Below are 25257 nucleotides of genomic sequence, written 5' to 3'. Positions count from 1 at the left end.
TCCGATTCTGTGTCTCCCTCTTTCTCTGCCCCTCCCCTCTCATGCTCTGTCTCTCTCTGTCTCTCAAAAATAAACATTGAAAAAAAAATTTAATAAAAAAAAAGATTTTAATACTCAGGAAACTTGCTTATCAGTTATTTAATCCAGCTGTCTCATTAGTATGCACCAGGAGCCCCTAACCAGGAATGCAAATAATTATTTTGCAGAGGTAGCACAGCATAGCAATATATTAGCATGCATAACATATTATGTAGCAATCTAACACAGATGTACCTTTCCCCAATTTAGAGACACAAAGTTACAAAAATTAAATTAATTGATTCTGCTCTTTTGGCCATCAAATTTTGAGAAAATATTAAAAACAGGATAACTTAGGGGCGCCTGGGTGGCTCAGTCGGTTGAATGTCCGACTTCAGCTCAGGTCATGATCTTACTGCTCGTGAACTTAAGCTTCACTTGGGGCTCTGTGCTGACAGCTCGGAACCTGGAGCCTGCTGCAGATTCTGTCTCCTTCTCTCTCTGCCCCTCCCCTGCTCACACACACTCTCTCTCTCTCTCAACAATAAATAAACATTAAAAAAAATTTTTTTAATAGGATAAATTAATTATCCTAGTATAAAGTTTGGTTTTAATGCAACATGTAAAACTCTACAGGAGACATATTCAAAGAGCTACTTTTCTTTCCATTCTTTTAAGGCTCTAGTTTTGCCAAAACATCACATTACTATTCCTTGAGGGCTTACATACTTGAACACTCCAGACAAAAGATTTGATAAGACTGGGAGGGTCAAGCCAGGCCCTTCACTCTTGAGAAGTGGGGCAGTGAAGGTGTTAGCTGCACAAGGTAGGATAACTGAGTACTGAGGTCTTGGAGGTGAAAGGCATAATGGCAGAGAGGCCATGCTTTTTTGGGGGATACTGTTGTGAATTAAAATAGAGTGAGGAATTAAGTGTGCGCATAACATTTCTGCTTTTGCATGGGGCTTCACATTCCAGAGAAGATTGAGGACAAGTACAGAAAAATGTCTAGTAGAAGGGACGAGACAAGGGGTAGACTCCCTGTAGGATAAAGCTTCCTGATGTATACCATTTGTGTTTATACAACAGGCCTCAATGTCCCAGAGCAGTTTTTTGGCTCTGATTCCTTGATTACTCTCTGAAAAGCTGAAAGAAAACATTCCTACCCCCAGAGATGAAGGCGACTCCCTCCATTCCCCACTGGGGGAGACAGATGGGAAAGGAAAGGAAGTAGGACCAGTTACTCCAAGTTAGGCCTCAGGCACACTCTGATTATCTTTATCTGAGATAATATTCCTGGAAGAGTCACTTTCAAACACAAATGACACCATTACATATGTCACTGAAATTCTCTTCAGTATTTTATGACGTCTTATCAATTTGTGCCAGAGACACACGGAACTAGAACAGGAGATGTGAATATCCCTCTTCCGGAACACAGGCTTACAGCCTAGCTGACACTGGTTTTCTTGAGAATACCCACAAAAGCTTCATTTATGAAGAGGATTCGTGAAATGTATCCATTTGGTTTTAATTCGGTTATCTTGAGTTATATTTTAAGCACAACAAACGTGCCCTTAAGCTTCTTTTTAGTTGCTTGAAAAGGAAGGATGAACAAAAATACAAGTAAGAAATGCTGGTTCTGGAATCCCACGGGAAGCTCACTGACACTAACAGCCTCTGTTGGCGGGGCCTCCAAGGAACACCCTATCCATCTGTGGTGGCTGGGATTTTGGTTATAACACAAAGTCCTGATCCGCTGGCTACATTACCCAGTTGTACGCAAGGGAAAAAACATTTATGAACACCTGCATTAGATCCCTGTTTTCCTCTCACCTGATCCTAGATGAGAAACAAAATCTACATTCGCTCTTGTTTGGATTGGCTATGGAACCAAATGCCAAAAAAAAATCTTAAGGAATTCTTCCATAGGCAAGTCAGTGGTTATATTTTTCTTTTACAAGAGTAGGCTAATGTATCATTCAATTAGCCTAAACAGAATTCTTATGCTTTAGTTCTTTGAAGAAAGAACACTGGTAATTAGGCATGGAGTTTGAATTAGAAATCAAGGATTGTAAGATTGTTCTCAAATGGCCTCAGATTCCAATGTTTAGTTTTGACAGGCCTGGAGAAGAAAGTGCTGGGTGATAGCATTCTTAACTAGATCTAGCTTGGAAGGTAAGACTCTTGGGGTGGAGGGGTAGGGCCAGTCCTTAAACATGCTTTTCTTTAAAAACTTGATTATGTATTTATAATTCATCTGTGTGATTTCTTGAGCAGAAAAATAGAATCAGCAAATCAGTGATTTTCCATTCTGCCCATAGTTCTGTATTAGATAATAATTTTTGTCCTTTACACCCCAATTTCTTAAGAGATAATGGGATATATACTTAATATATTATTTTATGTATATATAGACCTCATATTATATATGCATCAATATATTTTATCACATCACTTACTTTTTTCATAGCACTTTGCTCATTATCTGAAATTATTTATAAATATGTTCACTTGTTTGTCCATGTCTCTCCCTTTAGAATTTAAGCTTCATCTGAACATAGACCTAATCTCACTAACCGCTGTGGCCCCGACATCTAGAACAGTGTCTGGAGTATATCTCTTGATATTCCTTAATGGATATTTTATTTCTGTTTGCACCTTTCCCTCTATCTTTAACTACTCAGACTACAGACTTTTGAAAGAGTAAGAAGAACATGAGAGGGATTTTACTAGAGCAGTGAATTATCGAATTCCTTGCCAACAAAGCATTTTGATGAGATACCCTTGGGAACAGAGTGGTTTGAGTTGAGCAAGGGAAAAAGAAGTGGCCTTGCTTCCATTCGGTCAATGTCCTCACCTCCATGTGAAGGTATCCTAGTGTCGTCTGGAGCTGCTCTATCTCTAACATATGAAGCTGCTCTGTCCACCACGTCCTGCCCTTCTACCTCTCCCACCAGAACTGTTGTTTGGCTTGAGACTTCCAGTCACCAAAAACCCTCCCAGTTCTTCCCGTTTATTGGCCGTTTTTGGCCTCTCTTCTTTTATTTTGAATTTAGTGCCTAGGCTCACCATTTTGACTTTATTTTCCCTGTAGTCTATGCCCCATATCTCCTTGACCTTCTACTACAGCTTTCTTAACAGCCCTAACAGGTCAACTCAGTCGCCCATTTTCTTGCATTTTGCTTTAAAGTCACCAAGAAGACTACAGAAAATAATGAATGCGTTGATCAGTCACATCACCAAGACAATGGTTGTAGCAGTGGAGCACTTAACACAGATTCTTATGTCTCTCTTCAGGTCCCTCATCCCAGTCCAAAAAAACCCTGCTGCTGTGAAGGCTCAGCCTAGCACGTCTCTCATGGTCACTGGTCTGAAAGGTTTATAAGTATTACCTTGTTGAATCCTTACAACAGCCCTTGGAGGGAGGCACTGTCATTATCCCTGGTTTACAGATGCCTAAGATCTTCAAGAAAGTAGGTGCTGGATCTGAAACTCAGGAAATCTGTCTCTAAGCTCACACTCTCTCCCTAAACTGTCTTGTCAGTGACTTTTTGTCAGCGATTTAGGAAGGTTTGGAAAACTAACCCTTGGCCATTACTGACTGATTGACTATTTGCACTTTAACTGAAATTATTCCCACCAAAGTTACCTCAGACTGGTACCTGTGGTTTAAGCCTTATAATCTATGATTGTGAAAAGAAAGACACAATCTGATTAAAGGAATTTCAGCATTTGTAAGGGGCGGGGGAGATATTTGTAAAACAAGGCACTTTTTAAACCCATATTTTGCAACTTTTAATCTAGTAGTTCTCTGGGCACCTGGGTGGCTCAGTTGGTTGAGCATCCGACTCTTGATTTCAGTTCAGGTCATGATCCCAGGGTCGTGGGATCAAGCCCTGTGTTGGGCTCCACGCTAAGCATGGAGCCTGCTTAAGATGTTCTCTCTCTCTCTCTCTCTCTCTCTCTCTCTCTCTCTCTCTTTCTCTGCCCCCTTCCCCACTCCCTCTCTTTCTAAAATAAATTTTTAAAAAATCTAGTAGTTCTCAACTAGAGGGTGATTTTTCCCCAGAAGAACATTTGGCAGTGTCTGGAGATGTTTCTGGTTGTCCCAAGTCAGGGTTGGGGGTAAGTGGGTCATTGCTACCAGCGTCTAGTAGATAGAGGCTAGGGATGCCACTAAGCATCCTACAACACAGGCACATCAAAACAAAGAATTAATTGCTCCTAGTTGATAACCATGGGTCTAAACTTGACCGGAACATTTAGCTGCCCTGTAAGTTGGGTTGAAGGAAGGGTCCCTTTGGGGATTCTGGCTAAGCCTGCTGAAGGTCTGTCGAAGAGTGACTAGAGATGAAGAATCATTTGGAACCTACAGAGTAAGTTGTCTGGGCTGAGTTTCCCTGTCTGCTCTTCCCCAAACTTTACCTGAGTCTTTCTCTTAGCTCCAAGACACTTCATGCATATTTTATGATGTCTTGCATCACCTATTTTAGTGTATGGGGACTTGGAGAGGGAAAAGTAAGTAGGATAATCCCTGTATCTGACAAAAGCATTTTTTTACATTAGCGAAATTTCTACCTCTGGCTATAAAATTACCAATGTGGTAGAACACCATGCTCTTTGTCAACAGAGGTATAGCAAGATTTATCTCAATCCAAATTAAACAATAGGCCAAAGAAGAAAAAAGCTGGAAACACTAAAGCTTTTCACTGACATCAGTGAAGAATCAACTTTTGAGCAATTTTAGTCTTACGGATATTATTAATAAAGTATAAAGTTTATAATTTAACTAGACCTGACTAGTTATTAGCTCTTATAGTGAATAATAACTGTAATTGCTTAAATAATTCATGAAATTTTATTTTTAAGTAGTATAAATGCATATGATAGAATAAACAAATCTTTTGAACAAATAGCCACTGCCAAATATATAGAAATAAACTTTGAAAGGATCATTAGGGCTATCAATTACTTGCGGGAATCATATTCATCACATTTATATTGACTAAAGCCATTTCCTAACCCTATACTTCCATTATTCTTCATATTACTAGCATTTATAATAAAGGATATATGTATGTATTCAAATATATTCAAATTTCATGAAAGCAAACCCAAGAATAGCTATAAGAAGTATATTGTTAACCACCATTTTCAAATATTACCTGATTTCCACTTAGACTTATTAGCTGATTTCTTTTATATAGTCATTTGCAAACCTATAAATGTATCAGAACCATTTAAGAGCCGATGGCAAGGTTGGGAATCTCAATATAGTGGCAACAAACTCTTCAAATCATTCCTACACCCATTTGTGACCATATGTGTAGTTGCACTGTTAATGCTTATACTAAAGTAAGATTTAAATGAAGAGGCCAGATTAAAGATACTTTAGAAATATTTAATTTGACGCCCCAAAATGCTTTAGGTACTGTAACTCCCCCATCCCCTTCCAATGAATAAAACTAGGTGGGAGGGGAGGTGGAGGGAAAATGTGTTAAGATGTGATTAGTAATATTTTATCACAATAAGGACGGTGACATCAGTGCAACCCATTCAACTTAGGGAAGGGTTGCCTATTTTTGATTCTTTGTGATGTAAATGGAGTTACTAAAACTATGATTTTTAATTCGGTCAGTAAGAAGCCATTCAGCTAAAGATAAAACAATGGAGACTACCAGTCTTACTGAGTAACATAATTGCATCCAGTCCCCAGAAACTTCCACATCAATCTAATAGTGTATAAATGAATCGGAGTCTTAATTAACGTTTCCATAAATACGCTGAAGGGCAGCTCTGAGAAAATGGAATAGAGACTGAAGAGAATATGTAAGTAACCCAATTTCTACTTCTTCCCATTTCACAGCTTTGCTCTTCTGATGCTGCCTAATAAACACATATATATTTCATCCCCACGGCACTCACTCACTCAGGACTTTGGAAGGTGACACCTCATTGATAAATTCAAAGTTGCGTGGATAGATACTATTTTGTTCTATGAATGACAAGTAACTTCAGAAGAGTAGTTTCCAGGAATACAATGCATTAAAAATAATGACAGGTGATTGTTTATTGATCATTTACTGTGGTTTAGGTACTATGCCAAATGTTTTAAGTTTACTATCATAACAGCCACCCTATGAGATAGATACCATCACAATTCCTATTTTACAAATAAGGAAACTAGGGCACAAATTTAAATAGCCCACTAGTATTGGAGTTTCTAAAAAATTTTTGTAAAAAACAAAATAGAAAAAGTCACATGAAAATAATGGAAATGCCCAGATTTGATATATTTTTTAAGTTTATTTATTTTGAGAGACAGAGAGGGAGAGAGAGAATCCCAAGCAGGCTCCACACTGTCAGTGCAGAGTCCGATGCAGGGCTCAAATTCAAACTGTGAGATCATGACCTGAGCCGAAACCAAGAGGCAGACGCTTAACTGACTTGAGCCATCCAAGTGCTCCTGATAAAATTTTTAAAATCTAACACCAAGGTGTCCACTTTCTTAGCAGAGTGACTTCCAGACAGCAAGCTATGGTATTAGAAAATGTGCAGAAGTACCCACGATATGGACCCACTCAAACTGTATGTGGGACAGGAAGGGCTGGGAACAAAATTCTCAGCCCTGTTTTCAGTGGGTAGAATTACATGAGGTCATTTGGCAAGAAGGCACCCAGAGGGCAGTGCTTGATGATACCTTTCCACTCCACCAGCTGTAAATTGGCCTGTGTTTTAAATTGATCAGACTAAAGGAATGATGACCAAGGCTCTCAGGTAAGTAACTACACCCCTCTGCATTCATCTGCAACTCCACTTTTTCCTTTCAAGGTTCCAGTGACTTCACTTGAGCCACACCACTACATAAAGGAGAGAGGTGGACAGTTCAGGGGAACATTTGAGGAGCCAACTGGCAGTCCCTAGAATCACCTCTGCCCTTAGTCTCCATGATTTTAGCATTGCTAGAGCCAGGTTGTAAAATCTAGCATGGACATGAGCCTCCTAGGTCAGCTGTGGCTCCCAGAACAGTGGCTGTCAACCCTGAGCCTCCAGGAGGAATTCAAACAATGCAGAACCACCCACAGCTGGAGGCTCCCAGTCGGAATGAGGTGGTAGAGACCAAATTACTGTTCCCACTGGCACCGAGGCTTGGGCACCATGCTATCCTGTCTCATTCGACTCATTATCCATGGAAAGAACTTGGCAAATTTTTTTATTTCTTAAATCAAAGATTTCCCTACTACTCTTCGCAACTTGGAGAACTCTTGGAGAAAATGTCCTTGAGTTTCAAGAAAAGCCACCCATCAAAATCTTTTGGGGATTTAGGGAGAGATGACTTAAATTGGGATGATTTTTAAAAACTGTTTTAGGGTGGGGCACCTGGGTGGCTTACTCAGTTAAGCATCTGACTTTGGTTCGGGTCATAATCTGTTGGTTTGGGAGTTTGAGCCTCGCATCGGGCTCTGTGCTGACAGCCCGGAGCCTGGAGTCTGCTTCAGATTCTGGGTCTCCCTCTCTTTCTGCCCCTCCCCTGCTCATGCTGTCTCTGTTTCTCAAAAACAAAGAAGCATTTAAAAAAACATTAAAAACTGTTTTAGGTGGAGGGTGCCTGGGTGGCTCAGTTGACTGAGCTTCTGACTTTTGATTTGCGCTCAGGTCCCAGTCTCATGGGCTGTGAATTCTATCTCCACATCAGTTTCTGCACTGACAGCGTGGAACCTGCTTGTGATTCTCCCTGACCTTCTCTGTCTGCCCCTCCCCTGCTCATGTGTGCATGTGCTCGAGCTCTCTCAAATACATAAACATTAAAAAAAAAAAAAAACTTTTAGGTGGGTAAAGGGATGGGTAAAACAGGTGATGGGGACTAAAGCGTGCACTTGCTGTGATCAGCCCTGGGTGATGTATGGAAGTCCTGGATCACCAGGTTGTACATGTGAAACTGATATTACAGTATCATTGACTGTATTCCTTGGGCTTTGCCTTTTATTTTCGTGACTTATTCACGAACTGGAAGCCTGCATCTCCCTCTCCCCTTCATCCATTTTGCCCAACTCTCCAGCCCCTTCTCTCCCTCTGGCAACCATCAGTTCTCTGTATTTATAGGTCTGGTTCTGCTTTTTGTTTATTCATTTATTTGGGGTTTTTTTTGTTTGTTTTGTTTTATTTTGTTTTCGATTCCAAATCGAAATATGAGTGGAATCATATGATATTTGCCTTTCTCAGTCTGACTTACTTCACTTAGCATAATACCCTCTAGGTTCATTTTTAGATACATCAAGCGTTGCAATTGTGTGCGGGCAGGATAAAATGTTGTTGCTAATTGTACTGGTCTGCGGTGCTGATAACATGCCATTTGCTTTATGTCAGTTTTTCCCCCCAGCAACTATTTCTAGCCAATGGTATCACTTTTATGTGTAATGCTTCCAAAAATTAAAAATAAAAATTTGCAAAAGTATGTTCCTAAAGTTAGGGAATTACACATATATTTAACATCATTCATTTGCATACTAAATGGGGACACATCAATTATAGAGTAAAATTAGTTTTTAAAGATCTTTCACTTAATGGTTGCTATATAAAATGCTTATTCTTCTCCTTAAATAGGAAGCACATCCATACAAATAAAGTCCCCTGCCAGTTATCTTAAAGAAAAACAAAACTTTATTTTTTAAATGTAAAAGACACCTGCTCTTCCACGTAAAATGTGTAATGCAGGTGAGAAGGTGGTTCAGAATGAAGCTGGCCTTTTCTTCCCTATGGTTGCTTCTGTCTTGCCTTGGTCAGCCCCCTGGTTGGGGGCAGTCTCTCCTACCCCTCTGGGCCTCCCTCTCCGGGTGCAGAATCAGGACAGAAGAACAGCTACTCCATGGCCTTTGGGAAATGATCACTGTACCTTGTAATAATGACAGTCCTTTTGGAGGTCACCTCCCACATCATGGCCTTTTTCCTCTAGATTTGATCTTCAAATTGGACTTCACATATAAAAAAGTGGCATTTGAACAGCATTTCGCAGTTTTTAAACCACAAAGCATCTCATTTGCCTCTTGGCAACAGTACAGGGACTTGAGGACCATCTTCAACACAGGTCAGCATTTCACAAGGCTGCTTCTCCATAGCTGCCCAGAATGGGCCAACAGCACATAGCCAGACAGGGAAATGGTCAACTATAGGCAAATATGACAAATTGACTAAAGCAATTCAATTAGCTGTGGAGAGGCCTAGGACTGCAGGGTAGGGGTGGGCAGGAGCAGGCAAGCAAGGCCCTCCCCCCCCCCCCCCCCCCCGCCGCCTTCCTCGTTTATTCTGCAAATGTGAGCATAAACAGGTCAGAGTGAAGAGACAGGTACACAGCAAATGTTTTACTGTGTTCTTTAGTAGGGAAAACAATGTTTTCCCAGATAAAGGATATTTGGAAAAGACCAGTTGTAGCTGCTTTATTGGGTGATTACTACATGTCAGGCGCTCTCCTAAGTGCTTTTGTTTTGTTTTGTTTTCATTTAATTCTTATGCCTCCCACAAGCCTGTGAAGTAGGTAGCATTATTATTATTTTTTTTTTGTAATCACTTTAAAAAGATGAGGTAACTGGGTCATGGAGAAGTCCCTTGTCCTAAGAGCTATTTTCCCCCCAGCTTTATTGAGATATAATTGACATATAACATTGATGACTTGATATGCACATAAATAGCAAAATGATTACCACAATAAGATTAGTTAACACATCTATCCTTAGCTAAGTTCTAAATCCAGGATTCAAACCCAAACAATCTGACTACAGAGAATATGTTCTTAACAGCTGGATATGCTGCCTTCTGATAAAATTTACTTCAAATATTAAAAGAAATGAGAGCATGTTAAACGGTTTCCTAAATATACTCGTTTAAAACATGAACAACAAAGAGCCTTTACTTATATGTGAAAGTTTTTTCTGGCCAGTACCTGGGCTCATATAATTCAGAACGGTGCTGAGTCTGTGCACAGGGCTATGCCAGCCTCTGTCTACTTCATATTGGAAAAGATAGGAAGCTTAACACAAGGCACTGGTCAGCAGCCTCTGGGAGAAGAATAATTAAAAAAAAAAAAAGGAATTTTAGAGCTGGAAGGAAACCTAGATAATTTAATCTCACCTTTTCATTTTATAACTGAGCAAGCTAAAGCTCAGATTAAGTGGCTTTACCCAGGGTACGAACAGCTAAATAGTAGCAAAGCCAGGATTCCAACCCAGGCTTTCTGTCTGCATTCTCTGTTACTCTAAGGTGCCTCCAAATTTATGAGAGAGAATTTTCCATTTCCTTTTCAAATGTTTTAAGGAACATCAAAAGCTAATATCCATGTATTTAAGTAAATTTATCTGAATTTATTTTTGCCTCTATTATATACAGTGGTAAATGGAAATGTATTTGGATTTCCCAAGGGTACTTGAATTTCATGAGTTTTACATTTCCTACAAAGGGGCCAGGCTCAGCAATTTAATTTTCATGGGCTAAGAGCTCTGATTAAAGCCTTTACCTTGACAAATAATTGGTTTTGAGAATAGGGGATAGAGCTAATTCAGAGATATGATAAGCATTCATTCATTTACTCAGACATGTATTACATGCCTATTATGTTTTAGGCACTGTGCTAGGTATAGCTCATACAAATATAATTATGACATAGTTTTTCCCTTTAGGTATATGTTTTCACTTTGTTTCCTACTAGCAAAGGACCTGATATATTCTTGATGTTCTCAAATGAGGCTGATGTCTCCCAAGGTATATGAAGAGTATTAATTGTGGTATACACCACGATCATTACCATGATTTTTGATGGTGAGAGACAAGCATTTTCAAAAACTAGTTATATGTCCATTTCAATGTATTTTAGAAAAACCAAAACAGCTCAAAACCCATATTTAATAGATGTTATGGCTTAGGACATGGCTAATTATGCTCATGATCCATTTTATACAGACCATATGAACTACGGGTATGAAGCTCAGGCATGTTCCGTAAACCCTCTTCCATAACATTTCCAAAGTATGAAAATACGGATTTTTTAAAGTTTATTTATTTATTTTGAGAGAGAGAGAGTGCACATGAGTGCCTGAGCACACACGCAAGCAGGTGAAGGGCAGAGAGAGGGAGAGAGAGAAACCCAAACAGGCTCTGTGCTGACATGGGGCTCAATCTCACCAACTGTGAGATCATGACCTGAGACTAAATTAAGAATCAGACACTTAACTGACTAAGGCACCCAGGCACCCTGACAACATGGATTTTTGAAAGTACAGATGATATGGAGGCACCTGGGTGGCTTAGTCAGTTAAGTGTCTGACTTTGGCTCAGGTCATGAACTCAAGACTCGTGAGTTCGAGCCCTGCCTCAGGCTCTGTGCTGACATCTCAGAACCTGGAGCCTGCTTCTGATTCTGTGTGTGTCTCTCTCTCTGCCCCTCCCCTGCTCATGCTCTGTCTCTCCTTCAAAAATAAATAAAAAATATATTTTTTTAAAAGTGCAGATGATATGGATTAATAGCATAGATTCTGCATGTACTAAATTTCTGTGTTCATCACTGATTTTTTTTTAAGAAGGTGTATCAAATTGTGACTTCTGAAGTTGACTCATTTAATATGTGAAGTATAATATGTAACTTTATTAGGTTAATTATGCATAATGCCATTCTCTAAGCAACTTAGTTTTAGCTACACATATTAGAATTGATTAGTTATTATTATTTATATTGTTTGCTTTTATATGTTTGACTTATGAAATGTAACATTACTTTTGATTATAATTTTATGGTTACCTTATAATTATGACAAGTTATTCACTTTTTCATTCTTAATTCAACTATGTGTTTGCATTACAAACAGTAAACATCAAAACTAATTAGTAAAAACAAGCCACATTACACTTACTTGTTTAATGAGATGGTTGAGTTTTTAGTTAGCATCTGTAGCTTTAACCTGCATATCTGCACAACAGGCTTTTTGCTATATTAAAACTCTCTCACACGCCTACATCACTGCTTTGTAAGCTCTTAAAAAACAACATACCAGGCCATGAATGACTAGGCGAGGTGTAAAGGCTATAGCATTCCAGAGGAAGCTAGCATCTCAGCCTTCATCACTAAAAACCGCTGATAGTAGGATTGTTAAAAAGAGCGAGTGACAGAGAAGAGGAGGGAAACAACAGAGGACTCTTAGGACCAGTCTCCAGAGAGTCTGATTTCATAGATTGGGACTGACTGATTATTCTGCATTAGAAAAAAAAAACAAAACTCATCAACACCAAAATATTCAAACCTAGAGAAAAATATTGTATAAAATCCTCACCTGTCCCATTACTCAGATTGAAGTTATTAATATTTTGCCAAATTTGCTTCATCTATTTTTTAAAGGATTTTACAGCAAATCCTTAGCATCCTAACATTTCATACAAAACACTTGAGTATGCATCCTTAAAAACTGGCATTTTGTTCATAACCAGATACCATTATCATACCTAACAAAATTAATAATTCCTTAGCCTTCAAGCTTTCTATGTATCCCCAAAATGTCTTTTTATAGTTGGTCTGTTGAAATCCAGATCTAAATAAGTGCCATGCATTGCATTTCATTATTATATGAGTTAGGGTTTTTTTTTTTTTTTTAAGTTTATTTATTTATTTTGAGAGAGAGAGAGAGAAAGAGAAAGTGCTTGTGTAAGTGGGGGAGGGGCAGAGAGAGGGAGAGAGAGAGATAATTCCAAGTGGGCTCCACATTGTTAGTGGGGGGCTTGACGTCATGAACTGCGGATCATGATCTAAGCCAAAGTCAGATACGTAACCAACTTTGCCACCCAGGCACCCCTAGTTTGTTTTTTCAATGAAAAATTCCCGTTTCACATGAAACTACCATTAAGCAGTGCTCAGTCAGGTTGGCCCTTTAGGCTTTTACAAGAAAATTCAGATTTAGAAAGGTCATAGATTGGGGCGCCTGGGTGGCGCAGTCGGTTAAGCGTCCGACTTCAGCCAGGTCACGATCTCGCGGTCCGTGAGTTTGAGCGCCGCGTCCGGCTCTGGGCTGATGGCTCGGAGCCTGGAGCCTGTTTCCGATTCTGTGTCTCCCTCTCTCTCTGCCCCTCCCCCGTTCATGCTCTGTCTCTCTCTGTCCCAAAAATAAATAAAAAACGTTGAAAAAAAATTTTTTTAAAAAAAGAAAGGTCATAGATTTCATTTCTCCTTTAACATATTTCTACGCTCTATGGGTTTACCAGTCAGGGTCCTGTTATGGGCGATATGAGATGGAATGTGAGTGAAATGGAAAGAGGTTCCCGCGTGTGTGAACTTTGAATAGACAAGAAACCGTACTCCTAAAGCAATTGAAATTTCCTGTCTTTCCCCAAAATGTTTTACAAAATGTTCCCGTGATTAAGTTTTTCTTCTCAGCGTATAAACTTGAGGAATCACCATGTTGTACACTTGAAAGTAATATAACACTGTGTGTCAACTACACTTAAAAAAAAGGTTTTCTTTTCAATTCAAGCAGTTCAGGAAATACTCTGTGCAACATGCCCCTCTTGGAGGCTCATAATGAACATTTAACATATTAAAGGCTCTTTGGTATTACACAAATTTTACTCCATGTTTCCCAAACTTATCTGATTATGGAGTCGAGTCTCTTTTCCCCACAGATCCCCTATTAACATCTTTTGGAACATAGTTTGAGAAGTGCACTGATCTTTGCTACAATTATTACTGTTTTGATTAGGTACACCAATAACCATCTGTTCTGGCAGAGCACTTTAATAATCACATTTGTTAGTTTTCCTCTCACTCTTAGATCCTGTGGTGTAAACTGGAATTTTTAATCCCACTGAAAGATAAGTGCTATTGAGTACATGATATGAGCCCAGTAACAAAATGCTGCCAGTTAGGCTTTAACTTAAAGCCTTAAAATTTGAAGAACTTAATTGGTAAAAATTAAAATAATCCCCAATTACCTGTGTTGGCTGTCGCTAGAGAAAAAGTAATTTCAGAATGTATCACTCATATTCTCATCTCCCATCCCCTGTCCCTTTTACCACATTTCTAACCCTTGCCTGAACAACCTCTAACTTGGTGCTCTAAGGAATAGAAGAACTTCAGGAAATAGCGACATTTCCGTTGAAACTAGGCATCATAGGGGCGCCTGGGTGGCTTGGTCGGTTAAGCGTCCGACTTCGGCTCAGGTCATGATCTCACGGTCCGTGAGTTCGAGCCCCGCGTCGGGCTCTGTGCTGACAGCTCAGAGCCTGGAGACTGTTTCAGATTCTGTGTCTCCTCTCTCTCTGCCCCTCCCCTGTTCATGCTCTGTCTCTCTCTGTCTCAAAAATAAATAAACGTTAAAAAAATTAAAAAAAAAAGAAACTAGGCATCATAAAGATGAGTTCTCACTTTTTCTTTCATGGTGATCACATAAACATATATGAAAAACAAATGAAGTAAGAAACACATAAATCAAATATTCCTAAAGACAAAGATTAAAGAGGCCTCCACGCTGAAATCTGTAAATGTATGTTTTTGTTGTCTTGAGAGAGAGAGAGTTCCTCCAAGCGCCCTGTAGCATCTTCTAACTGCTCCTCTCCATCTATACACTGCTGTGACCGCCACCATGCAGGGATGCCAGGTGGTGGTGGGTGGCAATGACATCAGTAAAGATTCCACTCACCCGAGGGAAGCAGAACTATTACTCAAAAAATGTACCAGTTTAATTCTGGAACTTCTTAGTTCCTCACTCTGGGTGGTAAAAATGTCTCTGTGGATTTTCGCTGCACTATCTGGGCAAGTACTTGGGATGAACAATCTTTTCTCAGCTGGGGGAAAAATCAAAATGCCTATTCAATAAACAAGAACACCATTTCTCCCCATTCCTCCTGAAGCTGTGAGATTGATTCCTCCTCCCCAAGGTTTGAACTTTGTGTGTGTGTGTATGTACGTGTGTGTGTGTGTGTGTGTATGTACGTGTGTGTGTGTATGTGTGTGTGTGTGTGTATATATATATATATATATATATATATATATATATGGCACCCAACTACAGAAATAAGGCCTGGACCACAAGATAATTATTGGCTGTACAATGTAGTTATAATAATTGACCACTGTAAATTTCATTGTTATATTTTCTCATTAGTTAGCATTTACATTAACTTTTCCCCCTGCTCATCAGAATTTTCATCCTTTGTTTTTTTCCTCTCAGTTGGCACAGTGAAATAAAATTGGATTCCAACTAGGTGACCTGGGCTTAAAACCCAGCTTCACTTACTAAGTGTGTGTCCTTATGCTATTTACCTAACCTCTCTTCACCTGTGAATGGTGATTGTAAAATTACCTCAAGGATTATGAGAATTTCACCATGTGAAAAATATGAAAATGCTCATCTCATATCCAGTATGTGGGCAATTGGCAGATGTTGAGCTCTTTGCTTTCTTTTCTTTTCCTCTGCTTGCATTATTTATCACTCGATCCCATCATTTCAGGAAGAAAATCAAGAATACATGACTTCCCTGAATGTGTGGGCTTTTCTTTGACATGATACCAGGATATAGCACCATGAAAGGCTTATCCTAAAGGGATCTGCTTCAATTTGCCGGAGCAGATGAGAATCTATTGGAGAATCAGTTGTCCAGGTAGCTGGAGGAAGAATACAGGTGAGCACAGAGCCTCTACTCCTGCCCACATAAAGTACTAGGTTTTTGCTTTTGTTTTTAACTTATTCTAATTGGCCAAAACAAGTAATGGAAACTAAGCATTCTTTTTCTGCTTGTATAGACATCAAAGGGCCTGCTTCAAGTAGTAAGGAGACTCTGGTCCATGAGGAATGTTTGTGATGCTACTGTATGAGCATAATTGAAGTGACTGACAATAGCAAGTGTTGAAAAGGATGTGGAGAAACCGGAATCCTCTTATGTTGCCCACAGGTGGGTAAAATATATTTTTCAGTTTGAAAAATAATTTGGTGGTTTCTTAAGAAGTTAAACCTACCACCTCACCCAGCAATTTTGTTCTTAGGAATCTACCCCAGAGAAATGAAAACAAATATCCACACAAAGGCATGTATGTGAATGTTCATAGCAGCATTATTTATAATACAAAAGACTAGAAACAATCCAAATGTCTATCATTTGGTACCTGGACAGTGGAATAGTATTCAGCAGTAAAAAGGAACAAACGACTGCAACAAGTATAAAATTCAAAAACATTATGTTAAGTGAAAGAAGTCAGATGCAAAAGACCTACTGGATGATTCCATTTAAATGTCTAGAAAAGGCAAATCTATAGAGACAGAGAAGATATTGGTAGTCACCTGGGGTCAGGTGTAGAAATAGGGATTAACTGAAAACAGAGATAAAAGATTTTTGGAGAGATGTTGGAAATGTCCTCAAAGTGGATTGTGGTGATGATTAAATAACTTTAAGTTTATTAAAAAGTCATGAAATTATAGATGCACCTAAAATAGATTTTATAATATGTCAATTATACCTCAATAAAGTTGTTTAAAAAAATATTTATCATTATGCAGTTAATGAGATGATCTCCACATCAAAAGTAACAGTCAGAGATTGTAGAGGATATCATCAACAGGCTGTATTCTTGGAAACAGTCCCACATCTGTCTTTAAGCTCAAATATTGGAGCGCCTGGGTGGCTCTGTTGCTTATGCAGCCAACTTCACCTCAGGTCATGATCTCATGGTTCATGGGCCCCGCATGGGGCTCTGTGCTGACAGCTTGGAGCCTGGAGCCTGTTTCAGATTCTGGTCTCCTCTCTCTGCCCCTCCCCTGCTCACACACACATACACACACACACACTCTGTCTCTCTCAAAAACAAATAAAATATTAAAAAAATTTTTTAAGCTCAAATATTATTATTTCATGACTTTGATTATAAACAACTCCAAAGCTCCAACTTTCCAACTGGGTAAGGAATGGGGTGGTGAGCAAGGGGAGAAGCAGGATTGGGTGATGGTAGCCACAGGAGAGAGATGAACATTCCAGAGCTACTTCTGTTTATCAATAGCAGGAATGGAGACAGTAGGATGCCTGTATGGTCTGGTCTTTTGAGGACCTGGACCCAAGATAGCCATCCCACCATTTTTCATCTTGCCCAGAAGTTTCTCTTTGCTTCACCTCTCCCTCACTCTTCATTTTCCTTGATTTCCAACCTCCTTGGGCTGTGCTTTGCTATCTGTTAGTCCTTCAGTCATCTGTGCACCAGGGTGTCCTATCTGACTAGACCTTCTGAAGTATCTTAACCCTTACATGTAATAGTTTAAACCAAGGAAAACCCTATGCTTCAATCATTATTTTCCTTATACTAATGAAACTCATAAACCTCTTTCTAGGTCTCATTCACAAACTTATACCTGAGAAGCTAAGGTTATTAATTCGCAACTTACATTGTGGAAGAAAGTGAATGTGGATGAGAATCTCAAAGAGTAGTGAAGCTTGACTATTTTGGAACTTGATAATTTAATAATTCTCCTGTTCACTTCATTCAGCCCCAGTATTTCAGAGTAAAATTATCCGGAGAGAGGAAGCACTGTTTTCATGCAGATAAATGTGATATACTCCTAATACTGATGGTTGCCATTCTACAGTCATATCAAGAATAATCAGAAATGTATGAGTCAACTAAACCATAATTTGGCATATGGTGCTTATTTAAAGTAAAAGCCTATTTAAAATCTACTTTAAAAAAAATTTTTTTTAACGTTTATTTATTTTTGAGACAGAGAGAGACAGAGCATGAATGGGGGAGGGTCAGAGAGAGAGAGGGAGACAAAGAATCTGAAACAGGCTCCAGGCTCTGAGCTGTCAGCACAGAGCCCGATGCGGGGCTTGAACTCACGAACCGCGAGATCCTGACCTGAGCCGAAGTCGGACGCCTAACCGACTGAGCCACCCAGGCGCCCCATAAAATCTACTTTTAAAAAATTGAAAATACCCTCCCAAACCTGTACCTGCCAGGTGAATAATTCAGATATTGAATCATATGGGCTTCTTTTCTATAAGAAGCTTATAGTATTTTACAAATAAAAGCTAATAGTAACTGATCTATTCCGATGTCCCAGGCACCTTATTTAATCTTACGAGTAGGAGGAATAATTACTCACATTTTTTACAAATGAGAACAATAACACAGAGGTTTTCTGTTCAAAGTGACAGATGATAAGTAACATAACCAGGATTCAAGTCCAGGTCTTTCTGACTCCGAAGCCAGTGTCTTCAGTCACTACACCGTACATCTAAACAGACCTCCTGATAATATCTTGCAAAAACTGTCACCCTCATTTTTTAAAAAATGGAGAAGCCACAGGGGACATGGCATATGTCTCACTCAAGAATAGCCAATAAGTTGGTTCTCTGTACATTTCTGTCCTGGGCTCCTCTTCAGCGCTTTATAAATTGTTCACCAGGTTATAAGACTCTCTTGAACAGGACTCTCTTCTTTTATAGGGTACTTACCTGAGCTCTAGATATAGGCTCCAGACAGCCAGAACAATTCAGACTCTTCATTTTCTGGAAATCACTGGAGTGGCTGAAAATAAAAGGACCATTTGTATTTAGCTTACCAGGTCATCAGAGCCAATTAAGGAGCAGTTTTGTTTACTTTACCTTTAATGCAAAGATTTTGGCATCACTTCCACTGAAGAAGAGACATGAGATGATGGATCAGTGACATTATCATGTGGTGGATACATGCATGTATTTCAAGTAACTAAAACTCATCCTTTTACTTAAGGCATGTCATTATATATCAAATCCCTTTAAAATCTCTCTTCAGTATGTTTCAGAATTGTTTATCTTCTTAATCTGACATCAGGCAAGAGTAGCAGAGGAGAAATCCTGAGAATGGAATGAATGATTTACAGAGGAATATGATTTAAAATCTTTCATTGTGGAGATGTGACTGCTGCTATATTAACTGTGCAAAACAACCCAGTCCCCAGATTAATGATGATAAGAAGTTGCACAGGCAAGCCTGGGACATACTGCAATCTTTCCCATTTTCCCTCTAGAATTCTCTGATCGTGAGTGCAAGTGATGACACTCAATGATTTTTATTTTCCCTAAGTAAAAGAAATCTCAAAACTCTTTAATCTGTTTGGTAAATTAACAGAAAATAGGATCATTATTTCCAGGTCTCGGTTTCATAACCAATAATAACTCCAATTTATTGAGAACCTACTATATAGAAGGCGCTGTATGTGGAATTTCACATTTCTTATTTCTAATCCTGATAACTAGGCAAGTTAAGTCTTCTTATTCCTATTGACAGGGAAAAAACCAAATACCTAAGGACAAGGGAGATTAAAAAATTCTGTCTGACTCAGAACTCATGTGCTTTCCATCATGCTATCTTGCTCTTCACCAAATCTGGGAGTATCATCAAGGATTAGATTTTTTTTTTTTTTTGGCCACTTAAACAAACACTGTCAGTTGCCTACTTCATGCCTAAATAAACCTAGGATATGACAACCCCTCCCCCCAAATAAGACATGAACCTTGTTCATCAGGAGCTCCTAATTCAGTAAAGAGAAAAGAACAGAATTAAGTGATAAAAAGAATGACTTAGACAGTATATGCTAAGGGAATATAGAGAGGGGCAGTTATGAGCTGATGAGAATAGGTATAGCTTCCTCAAATGAAGCCAGGCCTAGGTGGGCCTCACAGAAGGCATAGTTTGGATAGCAGAGAAGAGAGACAAGAGCATTCTACAAAGACCTGGAAGTAAGAATGGGCATGTTGCATTGAAGAACAGTGAGGACACCCACCTGTGATGGGTCAGTGTGATGGGGTTTCTGCTGGGGAGCAAAAAGATTTGAATGTTACAGTGACATATCCTATGGCAGCCTGTGACACTAAGGAGATTCCATTCCAGTCAGGGTCCAGGGAATAGTTACTCAGGTACTGCTTCCTGTCTTAGGTAAAAATCTGTCTTTTTTTTTTTTTTTTTTTTTTTTTGCCAGCATATAAGAAGAAGAAAAGAAAGGAAAGGGAAGGGAAGGGAACGGAACGGAATGGAACGGAAGAAGTCAGGGGAATCCCAGAAGGGTCATAGGACAAATGTAGGGTTAGAAATCAGAATTTCTGGGTTTTGTTTTCAGTTTCAGTCACTTATTCTCTGAAAACGCAACAGCAGAAATTATTGAAGCTCTTCTGAATTAGTTTCAGCTAAATGGGAAAAATATATAATCATCTCCCCCTCCACACACACAAATTCATCCCATTCTAAATATGTGGATTGTTGGAAGTAAGACACCAAGTGTTCAAATTACTGATCTGGGTACTGAAAGTACTCCCAAACTACTCTGTTTCATCCCCTTCAACACACACAATGCTGGCGACAGGGTGAGTGGCAAATGATGCTTTAAAACTATAACAATGTTGGGAATTTTTAGTATAACAGGAGAGATGGCATTAACACTCTTTATAGTTTTCAAGTACAGTTGCTAGATATAGTGTAATTTTTTTTACTGTCATTATAGTTTTCCTGCTACCTGGACAACTTGAAAAATCTCCAATGTGTTTAATTATAGTTTCGATCGAGCAAGATGGGGGTGAGCAATTATTTTAGTGAGTTTTATGAAGGCAAGTTAGCATTCCAGACAAATGTTCCCAAGCTCCCTCAGCTCTAATTTGGATTTAAAAAATTCATTTTACTAACTTGCTGAGCTTAAAAGATTGGTGCTGATGTTTAGCTGTCTCAGTGCTGCAGTTTAGAAGGGCAAGTAAAGAACACCACTCTGGGCCCCTAAGGCTGGACTGAAGCAGATCTGGACAGTGCCCATGTCCCTGGCTAAGCAGAGCCTAGCAGAGCCATTTTATGAAAGACAGAGCAGTAGGGGATGCCTGGGTGGCTCAGTCGGTTAAGCGTCCGACTTCAGCTCAGGTCATGATCTCACGGATCTCACAGTTCATGAGTTTGAGCTGCACATTGGGCTCTGTGCTGACAGCTCAGAGTCTGGAGCTTGCTTCAGATTCTTTGTCTCCCTCTCTTCTGTCCCTCCCCCACTTGTACTCTGTCTCTCTGTGTCTCCCAAAAATAAATAAATGTTAAAAAAAATTTTTTTAAAGATGGAGCAATGGAATAGACATATATATTCCACAATGGGATAAAACAATCATATACACTCATCCTACAAATTCATCTTGCTTTTAGGAAGGCAGCAATATATATTTTTTAAGTTTATTTATTTATTTTTTGAGGGGGAGAGGCAGAGAGAGAGAGAGGGAGAGAGAGCAGGCTCCTCACTGTCAGTGCAAAGCCTGATGCAGGGCCTGAATTCATGAACCATGAGATCATAACCTGAGCTAAAATCAGGAGTTGGACACTTAACTGATTGAGCCATCCAGGCACCTGTAGGAAGGCAGCACTAATACAGGCAGGAATGAAGGCGGTAAGGGAAAGTTTCAGAAATTGGAGATTCTAACTTACCTTGATAGATCAAAGGTCTGGGAGACCCTTGAAATTTTTTATCCCAACTGGTGAATAGTATTGTCCATATGGTGTTCCCAATAGGGGTTACTGTTTCTAAGTTGGGAAACACCAGAGTAAGGTTCATAGGAAATTCTTTTAATCTATTTCCGGAACCACTAAACCACAGTTCTTGCCTTGTAAGTGCTCTCTAATGCCATCTTGCTTTCATTCACTTGTTCATTTATTCAACATTTATTGGATGTCTACTGCAACTACAGTAAATGCAGTGTTTACTGAGATTGCTCATGGTCCAGTCAATAAAACTTGATGATACGGTATAGAGAAATATGATATGATTGTGAACTAGGTGTTAACGGTGACAGGAGGAAGACAGCAGCGGTGAAGTCTTCCCGGAAACTGTGATGGCCGGGAAAACTCTGAAGGACAACAATGAGTACAGTCCAGGTGGAGAAGAGGTAAAGCAGCTTTCTAATAGGAGAAAAGCATGTCCAGAGGGATGAGAAAATGTGCATGACCTTCACAAAGATAGGAAAGGTGACAGAGCTGGGTGACAGAGAGGGCTGAGTGATTGTCAGGATTTAGCTCTGAGTCATCAGCTGTACTCTGGTTATACAATATAATGAATTTTGACTGTTTGGACCTGTGGAATTCAGGAGCCCATTTTAAGGATAGGAAACACGATGGCAGACGGTTCAGAATGCATAGCTCTTTGAGGCATAGATTCTCCAGTGTACCCAGGTGGTAACGAAACGAGAGCACCTCATTTCATTTCTTTTTTTTTTATTTATGTTTTTAATGTTTATTTATTTTTTAGAGAAACAGAGCATGAGCTGGGGAGAGGCAGAGAAAGAAGGGAGACACAGAATCCGAAGCAGGCTCCAGGCTCTGAGCTGTCAGCACAGAAACTGATGAGGGGCTTGAACTGACAAACCGCAAGGTCATGACCTGAGCCAAAGTTGGACGCTCAACCGACTGAGCCACCCAGGTGCCCCTGATTTCTTGAAGTATGAAAAGGAATTCCGCCAAGATCATTTTTGTGTTGTTCTGTTTGAACAATCACCTATACCTTTCTCATGGTCCATAGAGCAAAGGTATTTTAACACATGTGTAGAGGGCAGCTGATTTTCAGATCTGACCTATTTTTTTTGAGGAGCAAAATTTGATCTCCTATTTCTTGAGGTATTAAATCATTTTCATTGCACATCCAAGAGAACTGAAGAGCTTATGAAAAATGACAAAGCCAGAAAATGAGTCAGTGCAGACAAAGAATTAGATTGAAGGTCTCCTAAGGCTTGGTCCGGATGAATCTTCAGGGTATTGTGAATAGGAGCAAATACACTAGAACCTGAGCAGAGTATGTATGTGTTGGGGGTTGGGCAGCAGCAGAAGCGGGGTCAAGGACTGACTCAGAGTAAAGTTCTCAGGCAGGAAATAGCCCTATCAGTGAGTAATATAAAAGGACTTGAAGCTCACAAACATGCAATGCACCATTTTCTCCTACATTTCTTCCTATAACCAAGGACTCAAAAGCAAGGCCACTGCTACCTCTTTCTTTTGTCTATGACCCTCAGCTCCAGCTGGGAGATTGATTTTCTTCTCTTAGAGCTGCCTTTAGTGATCGTTTCATCCTAATTACATTGGTATAAATATGATGAGAGTAAGAAATAATGTGATTTACACCCTACTGGGATGATGCTGGTCCCTACTTCTCTCCCCAGGCTGTGCCACCTGAGCAGGTGCCCTTACCACAAACTGTGGAACTTGAGGCTCATACAATTTGTGTAGGAGTCAGAGGGTGCGGAGAAGGATGCTCTCTAAAAAAGGAAGAAAAAAAAGAGGGGCACCTGGGTGGCTTAGTCGATTGTGTCTGACTTCAGCTCAGGTCATGAACTCACAGCTCATGAGTTTGAGCCCCACCTTGGGCTCTCCACTCTCAGCACAGCGCCCACTTTGAATCCTCTGTCTCTCTCTTTCTCTGCCCCTCCCCTCTCTCTCCCTCAAAAATAAATAAACATTAAAACAATGAGAATAAATAAATAAAAGCATAACAAATCATGTGTGCAAAATTAAGGCCACGGATGAACAATTACTTAGGAAAGAAATCACAACAGGTAACTGAAGCCTTGGGGATTTGGAACTTTTCCAAAAACATCTTCAGGGGAATTATCAGGGATGCTTTACACAGAAACGCTTCCTGATCATGGTCTAGTTTTCACTACACACCTACAACGCTCTACAAGTCCAGGCCACTCCCAGCATGCACAGGGACCCGTGTGAGTTAGGGACCAGAAGCTTCATTGGCTTCAGGGCTCACCCAGATATGGCATCACCAATGAAGGCTGCAGGATGACTGGGATACACATCCGGGTTTGCCAGAAAGCCCCAGGTTATGCCTGTTATTCCTGTTTAAATTTTAATAATTTCCTTTTCATTCTGAAAACAAAACAAAACAAAACAGTCCCGCTCTGCACCGTCAATTAAATGCTCACCCTATTTATGTCGGTCACCTCTGGAACTGTACACGCTGGGACCAGGTAGAGTCTTTCCACTCCAACTTTTGCAACTTCCTTGCCTTTCTGCCCCCGCTGGACCTGGGAGAATCTCTGTTTCCTGATCTTAAAGTGGGGGCAATCACATTGACCTACTTAGAGTGGGTTGCAAGGAAAGGTACTGTTGTGCGGGTTTTTATTTTATCTCCCTAGAAGTCATTTTTAAATATAAATTAAATCTTATAAAAATTAGTCATTGGTGTGTAAGGCATCTTCTGTTTAAATTTTTTTTTTTAGTGTTTTTATTTATTTTTGAAGGAGAGAGAGAGACAGAGCATGAGCAGGGGAGGAGCAGAGAGAGAGAGGGAAACACATAATCCGAAGCAGGCTCCAGGCTCTGAGCTGTCAGCACAGAGCCCGACGCGGGGCTCGAACTCACAAACTGTGAGATCATGACCTGAGCCGAAGCCAGACGCTCAACCGACTGAGCCACCCAGGCACCCCAGGCATCTTCTGTTTAGAGACCCAAGAATCTGTAAGTAATACCACATAATCCACTAGAGTTAGTCCTTTCTGGTCTGCTTTCACAAAGATCCTTCTTAACCAACCTAGGAAGGAGCAGCGGGAAAGCCTGGTTAAAAAGACCACCCGGGTGCCTGTCCTTTGGGTAAAACACTGCATCTGGAGGTGCCGGTGGACTAAGGAAGTGTTATCCATGCAATAGATTCATCTTGGTGGGTCATACTGTGTCAGTTCATCAACGTGACAGAAAGACAAGCAGGAAAGCAAGGCAGAAGACCACCCCCACGTGAAGCTGCTTGGCATGGCTGGCCCAGCGAGGACAAGAAGACAGCTTCATTGTGGGCAGGCTACTGGATCCAGCACAGCACTTCAGAGCCTTTGAGTCATACGTCAAGCGCAAATAACCAGGCTTATTTTCCCTGCCAAAGTCACATGCACTGTCGAGGCAACATCAAAAAGTTGATTTAAAAGGCAGTTTCCTCGGAGTGCTGATTTAGGCACATAAACAGTGGCTTGGTTAAATGCCACTCTGTGTTTAAAGTAATTATACTTCAGCCCTGGAATGTGGTGATGTGAGAGCCCCACTGCAGCAAACAAAGTTGATTCTATCAGCAAACTCTGGAAAGTCAGCTGGCCTGGATGCCGCTTCTCCCTGAATTTATTACTTCCCGCTTGGGGACCGTCTCTGGAAAAGTCAGAACTTGAGGACAAGTGTGGGTGCACTGCCCAGCTCTCTAAGGCTTGTGCCGGCTTGCAACTGACCATGTGTCGGGAACACGG

General features: G+C 40.1%; 1 protein-coding gene across 1 annotated transcript in view; it reads right to left on the bottom strand.

Moving 5' to 3' along the window:
- The window catches only part of FRMD6 (FERM domain containing 6), a 247869-nt gene that overhangs the window by 85552 nt on the left and 137060 nt on the right, over window positions 1–25257 (bottom strand). Inside the window, exon 4 of the mRNA XM_058739039.1 lies at window positions 18490–18562. The gene's annotated coding sequence lies outside the window, so the exon portion shown is untranslated. The remainder of the gene's footprint in view (window positions 1–18489; window positions 18563–25257) is intronic.

The sequence above is a fragment of the Neofelis nebulosa genome, chromosome 7 (genome assembly GCF_028018385.1).
Source record: "Neofelis nebulosa isolate mNeoNeb1 chromosome 7, mNeoNeb1.pri, whole genome shotgun sequence".
Classification (NCBI taxonomy): domain Eukaryota; kingdom Metazoa; phylum Chordata; class Mammalia; order Carnivora; family Felidae; genus Neofelis; species Neofelis nebulosa.
This window is presented reverse-complemented; position numbering and strand designations above follow the sequence as displayed.